The following is a 14,355-nucleotide window of genomic DNA, read 5'->3' on the forward strand; positions in this document are numbered from 1 at the left end:
GTGGAGCCCTATGGACCCTGAAGAAGAAATCCTGTATGCATTGTCTAAGGCCAGTAGGAAATTAAATGAATCCAGTAAATTGCCCTATACTGTCTTGGTCATTATCTAGTATGGTTACTTATTGATCATAGTTATGTTTTAGTGAATAAGAGTTAGGCTCAGAGCTTTTATTAAAATATTAAGGCTCCTTTTTCCTTGGTGAAAGCTTACAGTAGATACTGTAGATGTCTGCAAGCACAGCTGCTTGTATTTAAGCATACCATACAGACATAAATACTGTAAGGCTTGATCTCCACTTTTGTACAGGGTTACGTTTATCAGAAACAGAACACAGTTTTTAGCTATTACAGCCAACATAAACAGAACCAGTATGAGACTTTCCAGCCTAAGGGTTATGAAATCAATGTGAATTTATTCTTAACTTTACATGAACATGTTAAGCAGTTATTACTTGTTACAACATTACTAATGAATTGGATCCTCTAATATTTTTCAACAATGTATTAATTTATTAATTAATTCAAGGGACTAAAGCAGGTCATCATATTGAAGATGATTTCATAAAGCAAGTACAAAAAATAATTTATTTTAATTCCATTAGTTTCTGATTGCCAACCAAGGAATATGGAAATGAAAGAGTTATATACGGCTAAAAAAAAAACCATATGTAACAGCACCTTTCATTAAGATGTTCCAAACCTCTTATGTCAGAAAGTTTAACCATTAAATAGCCTGTTAAATTCTACAGTTTAGTATAAGAGTCTGGAGCAGCACAATGGCATATTTCTGAACATACTGTATATGGATACCTTTACAAATATGATATGGGAGGTGCGGATTAGACACAGACAGATGGCAGTGTTGTCTTTGTTTTCCTGTTGTGTTATGTTGAAATCTAAAACCACATAGGAGTGTATGCAGTCAGATAGTCAACACCCAATGTTAGTATTAGAGTTAGACTGCGGTTAGTGTTAGATGACAAGTGAATTAAAAATCTTATTGTCAACATGTCGAATGTCGCCCTTCAGAATGTAGACCTTATGTCAGTGTTGACATTCTGTGAATTCCAACATCCTGAATGTTGACATTCAGAACTGCCGACATACTTATTTAAGGCTCTTAGATGCAATGTGAAGCTACATTAGTATCAAGTGTCTACAGTGTTTCAACTGTAGAGATCATCTTTTACAAGGCATGGCTGCAACTGCCATAATTGCATATATTATCTGTTTATTCAGGGTTGGGTATGATATACCGACGTGTAGAATGCCAGTTGTCAATACACTGACAGCAACATCCCGATGGCTACAATCCCGACAGGGGAATGGTAAGTAGTGTTCCCCTGTCCTATTTACCCATAACCCCTGACCCTCCTTTCCTGCACCTTAACACTAACCCTCCCTACCCTGCACCCTAATCCTAACCCTCCCGTTAAGTGCCTAAGCCTAATGCTCCCCCCTTAGAGCCTAACCCTAACCTCCCCCCAGTGGTGCCTAACCCTAACCCCCCTGTCTGGAGCCTAACCCTAACCACCCCCCCCAGGGCGCCTAAACCTACCCCTCCCCCCCGCAGCTAACAGCTACCCAGCCCTGTCGGGATTCTGTCGTCGGTCTTCCCTCACCGATCGGGATTCCGGCGCCGGGTTTTTGGCAATTGTCATCCCAGCCATCAGTCAATTGGCCCTATCCCGTTTATCGGCAGTCGTCATCCCGGCCGTTGGTCAACTGACCACATCCAGTTTATTCACTAGGGCTTCCTTTCTCCACCATTTTTCCGCTGAACTCTAGGTTTCCACAAATCATGCTCAGGGGTTCCACAAAATATTCAAGTCACTGAGCTCAGGGAAGAGCTGTATTATGAGGCCAGGTACTGCCTGCCATTTTGTGCTGTGGTGAGGTATTTAAAGAGGCGTTGGAGTTTTCACGTTAAGTTGGCCTCTTCATTAAAGTTTAAATCCACTTTGGAGTCAGCTTGACAATAAATTTCTATCCGCCTGAAAATATAATTAATTTAGGCATGATAACAATCCTACAATAGTAGATTTCTATCTACTCTTCTCTGTGAGGAACGGAGCAGCATGGATACAGCGGAATTACGTGATCCCTCTGGTCAGTTATACCATTCTGGTAACTCCATTACAACCATTCTCTATCACTTTTATCAAGACCTCTATACACTATTCATCTTTAAAAAAAAAATTTACATTTTGGGATAAGGTAACTCTCTTAGTTAACATAACCTTAAGTTGCTTCCCTGTAATGACCTCTCGCACCTCTGAGGAGGTGCGAGAGGTCATTACGGGTCTTAAACCACTGAAATCTCCAGGTCCCAGTGGTTTTAGAGGGGAATTTTATAAACTTTTCCTTCCCCATTTACTGGATCCCCTCACCTCCTTTCATAACTTTATCTTTGCTGTTGGTCCCCTGCCTGCTCATTTTAATTCTCCGGTTATGAGAGTGTTTCCAAAGAGAACCTCTTCTCCCCTTTTCTTTTAGTCCAATTTCATTACTAAATACAGATTTGAATATTTTCACTTAACTTTATGGCCAGGGATTACATTTATTTTATTGTCCATCATGCACCTGATCCAATAGTGTTTATTTGAGGTCACAACTATGTTACAAATTTTGGACATGTTTTAGCTGTTATACAGTCTATAGCCCTCTCTCCTCAGGTAGATCCCAATATGCTTATTTGGAATACCTTTAATAACCCAACAGCTGAGATTCTGGCAGTCACAATGCCGACAACGGAATTCCGACACTTATCGGAATACCGGCACCGGCATCCCAACTGCCGAAACCCCGAAGGTAAGTAGCAGGGTTAGGGGATGTGTTAGGGTTAGGCACTAGGGAGAGGGTTAGGGTTAGGCCCTAAGGGGAGAGGGTTACATTTAGGCACTGGGGAGGGAGGATTAGGATTAGGCACTAGGGGGGGAGGATAGGTTTAGGAACTGGGAAGGGAGGGTTAGGGTGAGGGTAGGGTTAGGGGTTAGGTTAGATATACTTTGCTTGTGCCATCGGGATGCTAACCTAGTTTCTGACCGCCAGGATCCTGAACACCGGCATCCCATACCCAACCCGCTTATTTCGTTAGATGCTGAAAAAGCTTTTGACCTAGTAATTTGGGATTACCTGTTTGAGACTCTTTCTAGGTTTGGCTTCCCTGACCCTTTTATCCAGATGTTGTCACAAGCCGCCGCCGCATCTTGTTGGAAAATGGTGCTCCTGGCAGTCCTCTTTGGCCACGCTGCTAATTCATGAAGTCCTCCCATCTGGCTGCTACGTCATCTTTGCCTGGACTGGATTGGTTCCTCCTCCTTTTTCTTTCCTGCTGGTGCGTTGCACAGATGCCGGTGATAGCATCTTACACATGTTTCTGGTTCCATAGAGTTCATATCTCTGGCTGTGTATCTCCAGCGTTTCAGGTCCTGGTTGTGTTATATATCCCGGCGGCATTGGCTGCACTGCAGCATCTGAGTATTCCGCATAACACCGCGGCAATCTCTGCTGCAAGTGTCTCCAGCCACCACAGTGCCCTACCATATCCCGGGGGCACAGTCTGCACTGCAGCATCTGAGGGTATCCAGCCTTACACCGCGACAACCTATTGCCAAGTATCTCCAGCCCTCAAGGCTGCAACGTGACTACCAGTTCACCATCTTGCCAAGTATCTCTAGCCCCCAAGGCTGCAACGTGACCACCAGGTCACCATCTTGCCAAGTATCTCCAGGGCCCAGGGCTGCAACTTGGCTACAGGGCCACATCTTGCCAAGTATCTCCAGCCATCAAGGTTGCAAAGTGATCACGGGGTCACCATGTTGCCAAGTATCTCCAGCCCCCAAGGCTGCAAATATGACCACCAGTTCACCATCTTGCCAAGTATCTCCAGCCCCCAAGGCTGCAATGTGACCACCAGGTCACCACCTTGCCAAGTATATTCAGCCATCAAGGCTGCAAACGTGACAACCAGGTCACCACCTAGCCAAGCATCTTCAGCCCTCAGGGCTGCAACTCGACCCCCAGGTCTCCACCTTGTCAAACATCTCCAGCCTTTAGGCTGCAACTACTCTATCTTTCAGTTGAGCCCATCGCTCATATAATCCTCAGCACTATTGCCTCCTTCGGGAGTGAGTCTTACCTGGGATTCATTACAGATGTTGCATGTTCAACAAACTTCCCCTTGACTGTTTGTGTTGGCTAATAATTTTTTGTACTAATCTATATGTATTCAATGGGGCACTCAGCAGGTATGCCCCGTATCCCCCTTACTTTTTGCAATGGTTTTATGGTTTTGGTACCTGGGCATTACACTCCCCCAGGATACCTCTTTTACTGGAATTTCTGCGGGGAAGTATGAAAGTACAATTTCTCTTTTTGCAGATGATTTGCTCCTCTGGTCTCCAACCCCTTAGGATCTCTTCCTGCTATATTTTATTTGATTTCACTTTTTAGCTCCTTCATGGGTTATAAAATTAATATGGGAAAAACACAGATGTTACTGCTTCCTTCTCCTGCTGTACCCAACACCCTTCATTGGCTTATCAATTTACATTAACTTCCTCTATTTTCTAATATTTAATGCTATATACAGTATTCCTTCAGATTTATCCTCTTTAAATAAATGTAATTATACATATATTGGTAGAATCTGCTTTCTCATAGAAGGCTGGAAAGATTTGCCATTAACTCTCTTAAGTCGAGTTACTTTTGTAAAAAGTGCGGCTTTCCCTAAACTCTCCTATTCCTTACAAATGTTTCCAATTTGCAATTTCAAGCCCTGATGCTTTATGGTGCACCCAACTTTTCTCTAAATTTATATGGTGTAATGGTAGACTGTGGAAGACCAGGAGGAGAACATATGTTGCTAAAGGCGCATATCCACTACACGATATAAATGGATGCTTGAACGATAACGACATCATTATCATTCAATCGTTCATTAATCGTGCAGTGAATACACCAGCAATGACCAGTGATGCGCACTCCCGCTGGTCGTTGTAGGCATCCGTCATCGCCTGAACATACTACTCAACCTGATGATATTGTGAGGTTGTGCATATTCGGGGATGACGGAGGGTGCCTGCACTGAACCACATATCGTTCAGTGTGGGCACAATATCTACTGCACAGTAAATGAACTATTGAACGATAACAATGTCATTATCGCACAGTCGTTTATTAGTCATGTAGTGGATATGTGCCTTAAGAGAAAGAGGGTCTGGGTATGTGTAATGTTTTTGCTTTTGCTAGGTCAGCCTTAATTTGCTGACATTATACAGTAGGGACCTGGAAATTAATCTTTTCTCCCCATTTGTCTCTTCAGCCCTTTTACATTCTCCATCTTCCCTAATTCCACCTACTATTCTGAATAATATTTTATTTGCAGATATCTATGTGACCTGGCACAATATTAACAAACACTTTTCTTGTGATTTCCACTACTCCGCCATTCCCACCATTTTTAGTAATTTCCTCTTTTAGATTGTGGATGCACAAGGGCATTCTAGCTATAAAGAATGTGTAACACTTATCCTGCCTGGCGCTGTCACACCTGATTGCCCACACTTCTCTTGGCTGTCCATGACACTCCTAAACACAGCATCTTCATTGTACACAAATTGCCCGGCTGCATTGGATTCCTGTCAGGTGAACTCTCCAGTTCAATTTGACCCAGAGTTGCACTCATATGACTCACTCTACCAATAGGAGATAAAAATGCCCAATTTAGACTAGGGATGAGCGGTTCGGATTCTGTGGAATAAAACGCTCCGAACATTGGGGATCCGAGTCCACCCGAGCCATGTCTCGGGTGTTCCCGCCTGACTCGGATCCCACTGCGAGGCTGAACATCATCCTCCTGATGTCGGATTCTCGCGAGAGTTCGGCTCTACATAAGGCACCGAGGCCAAGACTCGGTGCCATTTCTCTCCCATGCTCCACACTGCGCTATACTCTGCTGATTAAGTGGCTGTGTAAGAGGGCAGTTAAGTGGTTCTGTCCAGAGACTCACAAGTGGCTGTGCTGGTAAAGTGACTTTATAGGGGGCACACTGCATGCTAATGTATGCTGTGCTATACTCTGCTGATTAAAGTGACTGTGTCCACACTTAAGGTGCCCACACAATGCATCAGAACGAGAGATCTTGTAAAATATGTCCTAATCGTGAGTGTCCACTCACGATCACAATGCCGATGCGCATCCCCGTAGGTTGTAGATCGCATCTGAAGATCTTGCCTGCTGCAGGCAAGATCTGCCAATCGCGGACATGATCTTGCACCATATTGTACAGTGTTTATGCCTGTACAATATGTCGTACGGGTACAATGCTTGCAGGTATGGAACAAGGAGTTCCTTGCTGCATGCATCAAGAAACAGATGCGTGGACAGATCTCCATCCATGCATCTGTGTCTAATTAAAATGAATAAACCTGTGTAAAAAAAAAAAAAAACAGCTTGACCCCTCCCCCAAAAGAGCAACCAGCACTGGGCTTTAGTGACACAGTGCTGGTAGTGCAAAATACGGGGGACAAATGACGTAGGGGTCTCCCGTACTTAAGCACAACCAGCACCAGGCTAGTCAGAACCAGCCCTGGTTGCCAAAATACAGGGAACAAACGACGTAGGGGTCCTCTGTACTTTGAGCAACCAGCAGTGGTCTCTGATCTGGTCCTGGTTCTGGAAATGCATAGGGTCCCCCTGTATTATCCACAACCAGCACCAGACTTTTTCTAGTGGGTGGCTAATGCCACAGTCAATGGAGCCCTTTCACCGGATTCCTCAGCCGAAGCATTAACCCTGACCGCTAGTCAGCCCAGGCCAGGGATCCCTGGGGAGCTAGGGACCCCCCAATAAAGGGGCACCTCTCTCCAGAGCACCCCTGGCCTAGGCTGATAGCCCAGGGCTATTCCCACCACTCCTGGGTGGTGGGTGGCGGGTTGATAGTGTAAGTGTAGTGTAAAAAAAGAAAAGTATAAGCATTGTCTTTACAGTAGAACTGCAGGTCCCAGCAAGCCAGCCCACAGGTACTTGTAGTTCACCAGTGAATAAATGTTTAAATAAGTACAATACAAATACTGTGAAAGTAAAGTTATAATAAATACATACATACTCACACATACTTACCTACATTACCTGGACTGGTCCACTTCTCCCTGTAGGCATCCATGGTCTTGGTAAAATAAAAAGAATGAGTAACGCAACCCATGCAACAGGCAACAACCACGATGGTTGTTACCTCCCGAACGAACAGCTCAAACGCAGCTTCTGCTTTTGTAGAGCCGTATCTGATCATTCATTGGCTTAGAGAGGTCAGCCCTTGCCTGTCTCAGCCAATGAATGGCTCCCTCCATTGAAGTCTAAGGTGGGAGCCACAGAATAAACTTTTGTAACCCTACAGCTCTCCATTGACTCCCCCCGCCATTCACTTTACCATTTCCTATACAGAGTAGTGTGCGAGTAAAGAACAGTTTTCACACCTGTTTGTTGGCCTGTCAGACTAGCATGGTGGGGGGGGGGGAGACGGCAGGGGAGATGAGTTCCACCACCTCCCTGGGACCACTTTAAGCCCTGCTAATACTGATAGCAGTTGGACCAGCAGAAGTAAATCCTGCAATTTGACAACTCCAGCCGCAGGAAATGACTGAGCTACACTGACACTGCAGACATCGGGGTCCGTGTCAAAGTTACATCTAGCAGCTGTGAATGGAAGCAGGACCCGCAGAGTCTTAAGCCGTCGCCTGGATTCTGTATATATTGCCGGTGAGCAGCTAATTATTATTACACAATTGTCAGTTCGTATCCCAGATACATCTCATGGCTGTGAACGAAAGCAGAACCCACAGTGTTTCAAGCCGACACCTAGACTCCATATACATTGCGGGTGAGCAGCTAATTAATATTACAAATTGTCAGTCGGAATTACCAAACTCTGTGGCCAGGGAGAGACTGGAGGGGTAACCTATGAATAAGGGGTTAAATGATATCCTGATTTTGAGAAAAAACCCACTTGTTTTTATATTAACTGGCATTCATTATTCACACCATGGTTAGTCTGTTGATCGATTGACTATTAAATCAGACCTTGTAGGATAACTCCTAATATTGGATTTATTACACATCAACAATCTGTCTGGTTAACAAATTAATTTACAAAGACTCATTATCCTCATCTCAAACAAATCATTTAACTCAGAGGATTCTAATAACTTAATGTGAGTGATTTGCTACATTTTACCTGAAATGTTACAGTTGATTTGTGTCGAATCTGTTTGCTAAGAACGTTACACTCTAGAAGTCTTACCTTTTTATGTCTTACTTAGTGGAACATATGCTATAGGTGTTTTGTTATTTTAATCAATGTAATTTTAATTGAACACTCGTGGCTCACTCTGTTTGCATTAAAGACAGGATAGCACAACCTTATCTTTTCTTTCTTCAATATCTATCAGCACCTGTTATCATTCAGTGTTTAGCATTCTGCAAGTACCTGCCTTTCTACCACATACAGCAAGTATCCAGATCTCCCTCTAGCATAGCATTGGTTGCAGGTGTCTGGTCTCTAGTTCTGGGTATCTGGTAGCTGGGGCTATCACTGAGTATCATGTTCCACTGGCCATATGCTCCTGAGTTCTCAGTAGTGGGTTCCAGCTCCAAATTCCTGGGATCAGGTTCTGGAGTTAAGGTCTCCATGATCGGTTCCAGGTTCCACTTTGGGTTCCAGTTCCGTACTCTGGTCCAGTTCCTCGTCTAGTGACCTACCCTGTTGCCAAGGCTACTCCTAGTGTTTCTTAGATGAGCTGAAGTCTTATTAAAACATTCAATTTCAGCTTCAAGCCAGCTTCAACTAGACCCAAGGGTCTCTATATGGATCAGCAAAAACAGACATCTGTGAAATTATGTTTTTGTTGCGGGTGGCTCTATGTTTAGATTCCAACAGCTTACTGCTTGGTAGTGTTTACTGCCCTCACATTTTTTTATATGTATCTCAAACAGAGCCGTAACTAGACTTTTTGGTGCCCTGTGCCAGAAAGAGCATTGGCGCCCCCCTCATTTTCAAAGGGACATAAAGCACCCAAAAAAGGGCCATGGCTTCATGGGGAAGGGCCAGGGAAGAGATAGGAGAGGTCAGGAGATGTTGGGGATGAAATAAGAGGAAGCTACAAGCAAGAATGATAATAAACAGCAATTTGACAGGACCAAACAGCGCCCCCTGACCTGTGGTGCCCTGTGCGATGGCACCGGCCGCACTACCCTAGCTAAGGCCCTGATCTCAAAGCCCGCCATGACATCAAATCCATTCGGTCAACCACTATTATTTTGGACAACACTGGCACTTTATATGTAGTATGCTTAATTTAGTGAAATCATTTAAATTTAAAATGTGTCACTTGAACTTGTATTTATTAGATGCTAACTCTGAGTTTTGTGGGCTCATACAGCTAGATCCTGGGAGTCTATTTAGCTTTTACTGACTTTCCTAAAATTTTAACTCATACAAATAAGGTGATGTCTGCCTTACCTTTATCAGCTCTTCAGGCAACTCATATTCAAGTAATAACAGAATGTATGTTTCCTCTGCCCTTAGGAAACATTTTGTAGTTTCTAAAAAGTGTCAGTGTGCTAAGGCTACTTTGGCCTATAACTTTGATTTTGCACTTCTTCAATTGAAATTTTATCTTAATTTACAATTAAAACCTAGAGCTTTGCTTTTTGCTGATTTTACTATTTGGGAGATTTAACCTTTCGTATTGTCCTTAATTCCTGTTTTGACTGTCTGTGTTAAGTTGGGTTCATATTAGATGATGTGCAAATTGCAATGATGCAATGGTCGTCTCGATTTCCCTTGAACTCCCGGACAAACGATATAATGCATACAATCTTCAAAACAATGGAACAACATAAAGTGTGTTAATTGGTTATTTTGTCATTAACAATATGTCGTTTGTTTTTAAAACAGAACACGACCATCTTAAAGATTTCTTCAAAATTTAAGTAGTGGGCTGTATTTTCTATAGGGTATTTAAAGAAGGCAGGGTTGTCATCAGAAATTGTGGGGCCTGGGCCTGCGGTATAGGGCAGAGTTAGGTGGAGCTATGGACAAAGGGCCTGATTCAGAGCCGCTCGTAAGCGGCCGCTCGTTCGTTCCGAGCGATGTTTGCCCAACCGCGCATGCGTACGGATCGTAATACGCATGCGCGAACCAGTCAGTGCGGCCGAAAATCGTTTGTTCGCTAAATAGCGAATGCCTGCTATTTTGAGTGACAGGAGGAGGCGTATGTGGGTGGTAACAGGGGAAGGTGCTTGAAAACGGGGAGTGGAGATCCGAACGCAGGCGTGCTTAAAGGTCAAAACGGGCGTTTTATGGGTGTGCATAATTAATACAGCAGCATCATTGACCACGTCACTGGGTTATTTTATAATCAGAACCGCTCGCAAGATTGCGGTAGGAAAAACCAACCACAAGAATAGCGAGCAGTTCATACGCTGGTCGATGTACTCGATTAATCTAATAAATAGCGGACATGACGTAGGATGCGAGCGGCCAGGGGACGTAGTTATCCAAAAAACGACCAATAGTTTTGTTCGCTCGTTCAGACATAGAGGTATGAACAGACCGCAAAGAGCGAATGGTTCATTTGAATAGCCACCCCTTTTTTCTGAACGAACGACCGCAAATAGCGTCCGGCTCTGAATGAGGTCCAATGTGCGTGGGGCATCTTCAGGGATGGTGCATCAATTGAAGCATAAACCAGGGATAGCTAGACATGGCGGAGAGGGGGTGGCACAGGGCAAGTTAGGCTGGACCTTAATGGGGGAGCAAAGGGCAGGGAAGACTGGACAAGGGGGTGCACTGGGCTGGAAAGGGTTGGACTGGGGTGGCAAAGGGCAGGGAAAGCTGATTGGACTAAGGGGGGCAAAGGATAGGGAAGGCTGGCTGGACTAGGGGATGGGCAGAGCAGGGCAAGAAAGGCAGACAGGCTGGCTGGCTGGACATGGGGGAGGGCACAGGAATGGCTGACTGGACTGGGGCAGGGAACACAGGCTGGCTGGACTATGAGGGGGTGTGCAGAGAAGAGTGGCTGGACTGGGGGATGGGCAGCACAGGGAAGGTAGGCAGGCTGGCTGGCTGGACTGGGAGGGGCCGGGCAGGGAAGGCAGGCAGGCGGGCTGGCTGGCTGGACTGGGGGATGGGGTCGCATGGGCTGGAAAGGGTGCAAGGAAGGCTGGCTGGACTGGGGGCAGTGTAGGGAAGACTGGCTTTGACTGTGGGAGGACAGTGCAGGAAAGGCTGGCTAGACTGGGGGGGACAGTGCAGGGAAGGCTGGCTGGATTAGAGGGGGGGCACAGGGCAGGGTCAGCATGCCTGCTTTCTTAGTTTTCCTAAGAGAGAGGGGACCGGGGCAGCGGGCAGGGAGAAGAGCATTTGATCAATGGAGCCGGCCTTGAGCCAATCACAGCTTGCGGAATGGTAGCCAGTCAGGAGTGGCTGCTTCTGATTGGCTGCTGCCACCTAGGCCCCCTCTCTCTTCAGGCCTGGGACTGGAGAGCTGGCAGTCCCCCACTGATGGTGGCCATGAAAGCAGGCACCATTTTAGCCCTGTGTCTGATCTGCTCTGTGACTAGTGAGGCTTGGTGTATACCTGATGAATGCTGTACATTGCTTTACTGCTCTGCTTTGTTTTACTTGGCTTAAAGTGCTTCTATACTATTGTCTTATTACGGATCATTTTCGCTATCGAGTTAGGGCATTATACATCGTTGGTATAGTGTTAGCTGATACGGAGAGTGCACAGAATAGGAGAAGAGTCATGAGGTCCTGCTGGACTAAGGAGAGGCTGCTGCAGAGAAAATCCAGATTGAAGGAGTCTCCGCCTATATACATACACATAATATTGAATATATTAGACAAAGGGAGCCTGGACTGCAAACCCTAGTTACTTGTAATGGGATGTGCTACCTAGCTGAGACTTAGTACTACAACATAGAAAAAAGGAGAGCCGGTGCACCATACAACCATTTAATAAGTATACATCATTTACGAGGTTTTTGGCATAAATTTGGCCAAAGTTATGCGTTTACCAACAAACGTCAATCAAAAACGTTGTTTTCACATGTGCAAACTTTTCTCACCCTTCACCCAAATGTGTCACTTTTCGCCGCTGCCGCGTATGCGGGTTTTCGGGTAATCCTATTACAAAAGACGCAATTCTGCATTTGCCGAAAAAAATATGGCAAAATGTTTGCATGGAAATGGGGAAATGTGCCTATACCCCCCAAAAAAGGTTAACTAACATTGGGTAATGGTTTAGAAATTTATAATTTAGTAAAATCAAAGGGTTTGGGATTTTTAAATTGTGTCAAATGGCTGTTATATGCATTTTTCTTAAACAGTGGAAACATTTTAGAAAACAAAGTTTTATTGCCAAAAGAAATGCTGCAGTTAAATTAGGGGTACATAAGATGGGTACAACTATATTTTAGGGTACTTTTAAAAAAAGTTAAAAAAAAAAACACCAGCTGCAGCCACCTGCAATCCCCAAAACATTTGCCCCATCCATACAGGCCCCCCAAATACCTACCACACTACTTTAAACCCATTTTCCAACACTTTTTACATTTTGACCACAAAAATGATATTTAATGATTAGGGGGCATTAAGTTAAATAAAAAATATTTTTTGCTCAATTAGTCATTGATGGGGGGGTTGTCCAAGGGGTTCTCAACCATTCCCACATTTTTAGCCCAAAATAGGGTTTTTTACCTGCTCTGAGATAATGAAAACTATCACTGCTTTTAGCTGCACAAATTTTGCATGTGCGAAAAGCCGCGTTTAATTGGGTAGCACGATAAACATTTTTGGCGAACAGTTCGCACAAGTGTAAACAGCAGTGGCCCCTTCACATTCTGACAGGTGGCTGCTCATTCTGGTTTCAAAGGAAATGTCAACCAGGAGATTTGGTGTTGCAGTCTGTAAAATATTAAAGATATGGTAAGGTTATGTATTTACATGGAAATGGATCGCTGGTCTTATGTGACACCAGGGCAGGGACATATATATAATAGGTGCAGGGTGTGCGGTGCACACGGGCCCCCGGGTCATGGGGGGGCCCGCATCGCACACCCTGCACCCATATTATCTAAAACCTACCTCTCCGAGGTCCCGCGTTGGGTCTCTCAGTGCTGCTCAAAACACCCGAAAATTTGCCATGCGCTGTGCGGAAATTGCTGGGAAAATAGCAGCCGCGCTATTTCCTCAGCAATCTGCGCGTGCGCACTAGACTCTGGGCACACTCTAGTGCCCAGAGTCTACTGATTCTGTGGTGGTCGGCCAGCCATGTCAGTCGGCTGCAGAGGTGAGAGGAGGGGGCCCGTGATGGGGTATGTACATGGGCCCCCTTCTCTCTAAAGATGCCCCTGCACCAGGGATTGCACCAACAGCCTCTGCCTGTGCCAAACAAGTATGGGAGGAATACCTAACATACTGTAATGGTGTGGGGGCGGTGCTATGGCAGTATGACTGCATTAAGTAAATAAATTAACTGGCAAAATTTGAACTTATGTACTGTTGAACATGCAGAATGGTGTGTCTGCACTGAAAATCCACTTACCAAATCAACGCTGGAACTTTCTCCCACATATTCATCCTCCTCTTCTTCAAGCCTTGGGTCCAACTGAGCTGAGTGATGGCAACTGTGGGTCATGATCAAGTGTGAATGTCATCAGGTTGTAATACAACAGCATTGGGGCATGTCTGTCATCTGCTCCCGCTCCTGATGCCCTGAACGACTTGACCTTTTTCTCCTCCTTTAAGAAGACCAATTTAAAATTCTCTGTCTTCTTGTGCACACAGCCTGCGTACACGGTAATGGGGGGTAATGCGGTTAACTCCACCAACTCATTAATGGCAGAATGCTTCAAAACTTTATTAGAATAATTCTTGGACTTCACCTCCCCCAAACATTCCTTTTCCTTGTAGAGTTCAAGGAAGGAGGTCCAAAAAGGGCTGTTCTTCTCCATGGGCATTGTATCTACAGTAATTAAATACATAACAAAAAAATGTAAATTATAAACTTTATGAAAACACAATAGTTATGAACTGTAAAATTGTGCCTCAACATCTGATGGTGTTTCTGTTATGTATTGCATCATTGCTAAATTGGCCAGTAGGAATGGTGGACTGATAAGTGGGTGGGGGTATTGACACTGATGGGGATGGTTATGTGTTGTTAGTAATGGCATGAATTTAGCATCCCGGCGGTCTGGATGCTGACACTTACATTACCGGCGCCAGAATACCGACGCTGGTCAGAATCCCGGTGCCAGCATCCCAACCGCCGGGATGTCGAAGGTAAGT

This window comes from Taudactylus pleione, unplaced genomic scaffold (genome assembly GCF_031769625.1).
Source record: "Taudactylus pleione unplaced genomic scaffold, aTauple2 ptg000041l, whole genome shotgun sequence".
Lineage (NCBI taxonomy): Eukaryota > Metazoa > Chordata > Amphibia > Anura > Myobatrachidae > Taudactylus > Taudactylus pleione.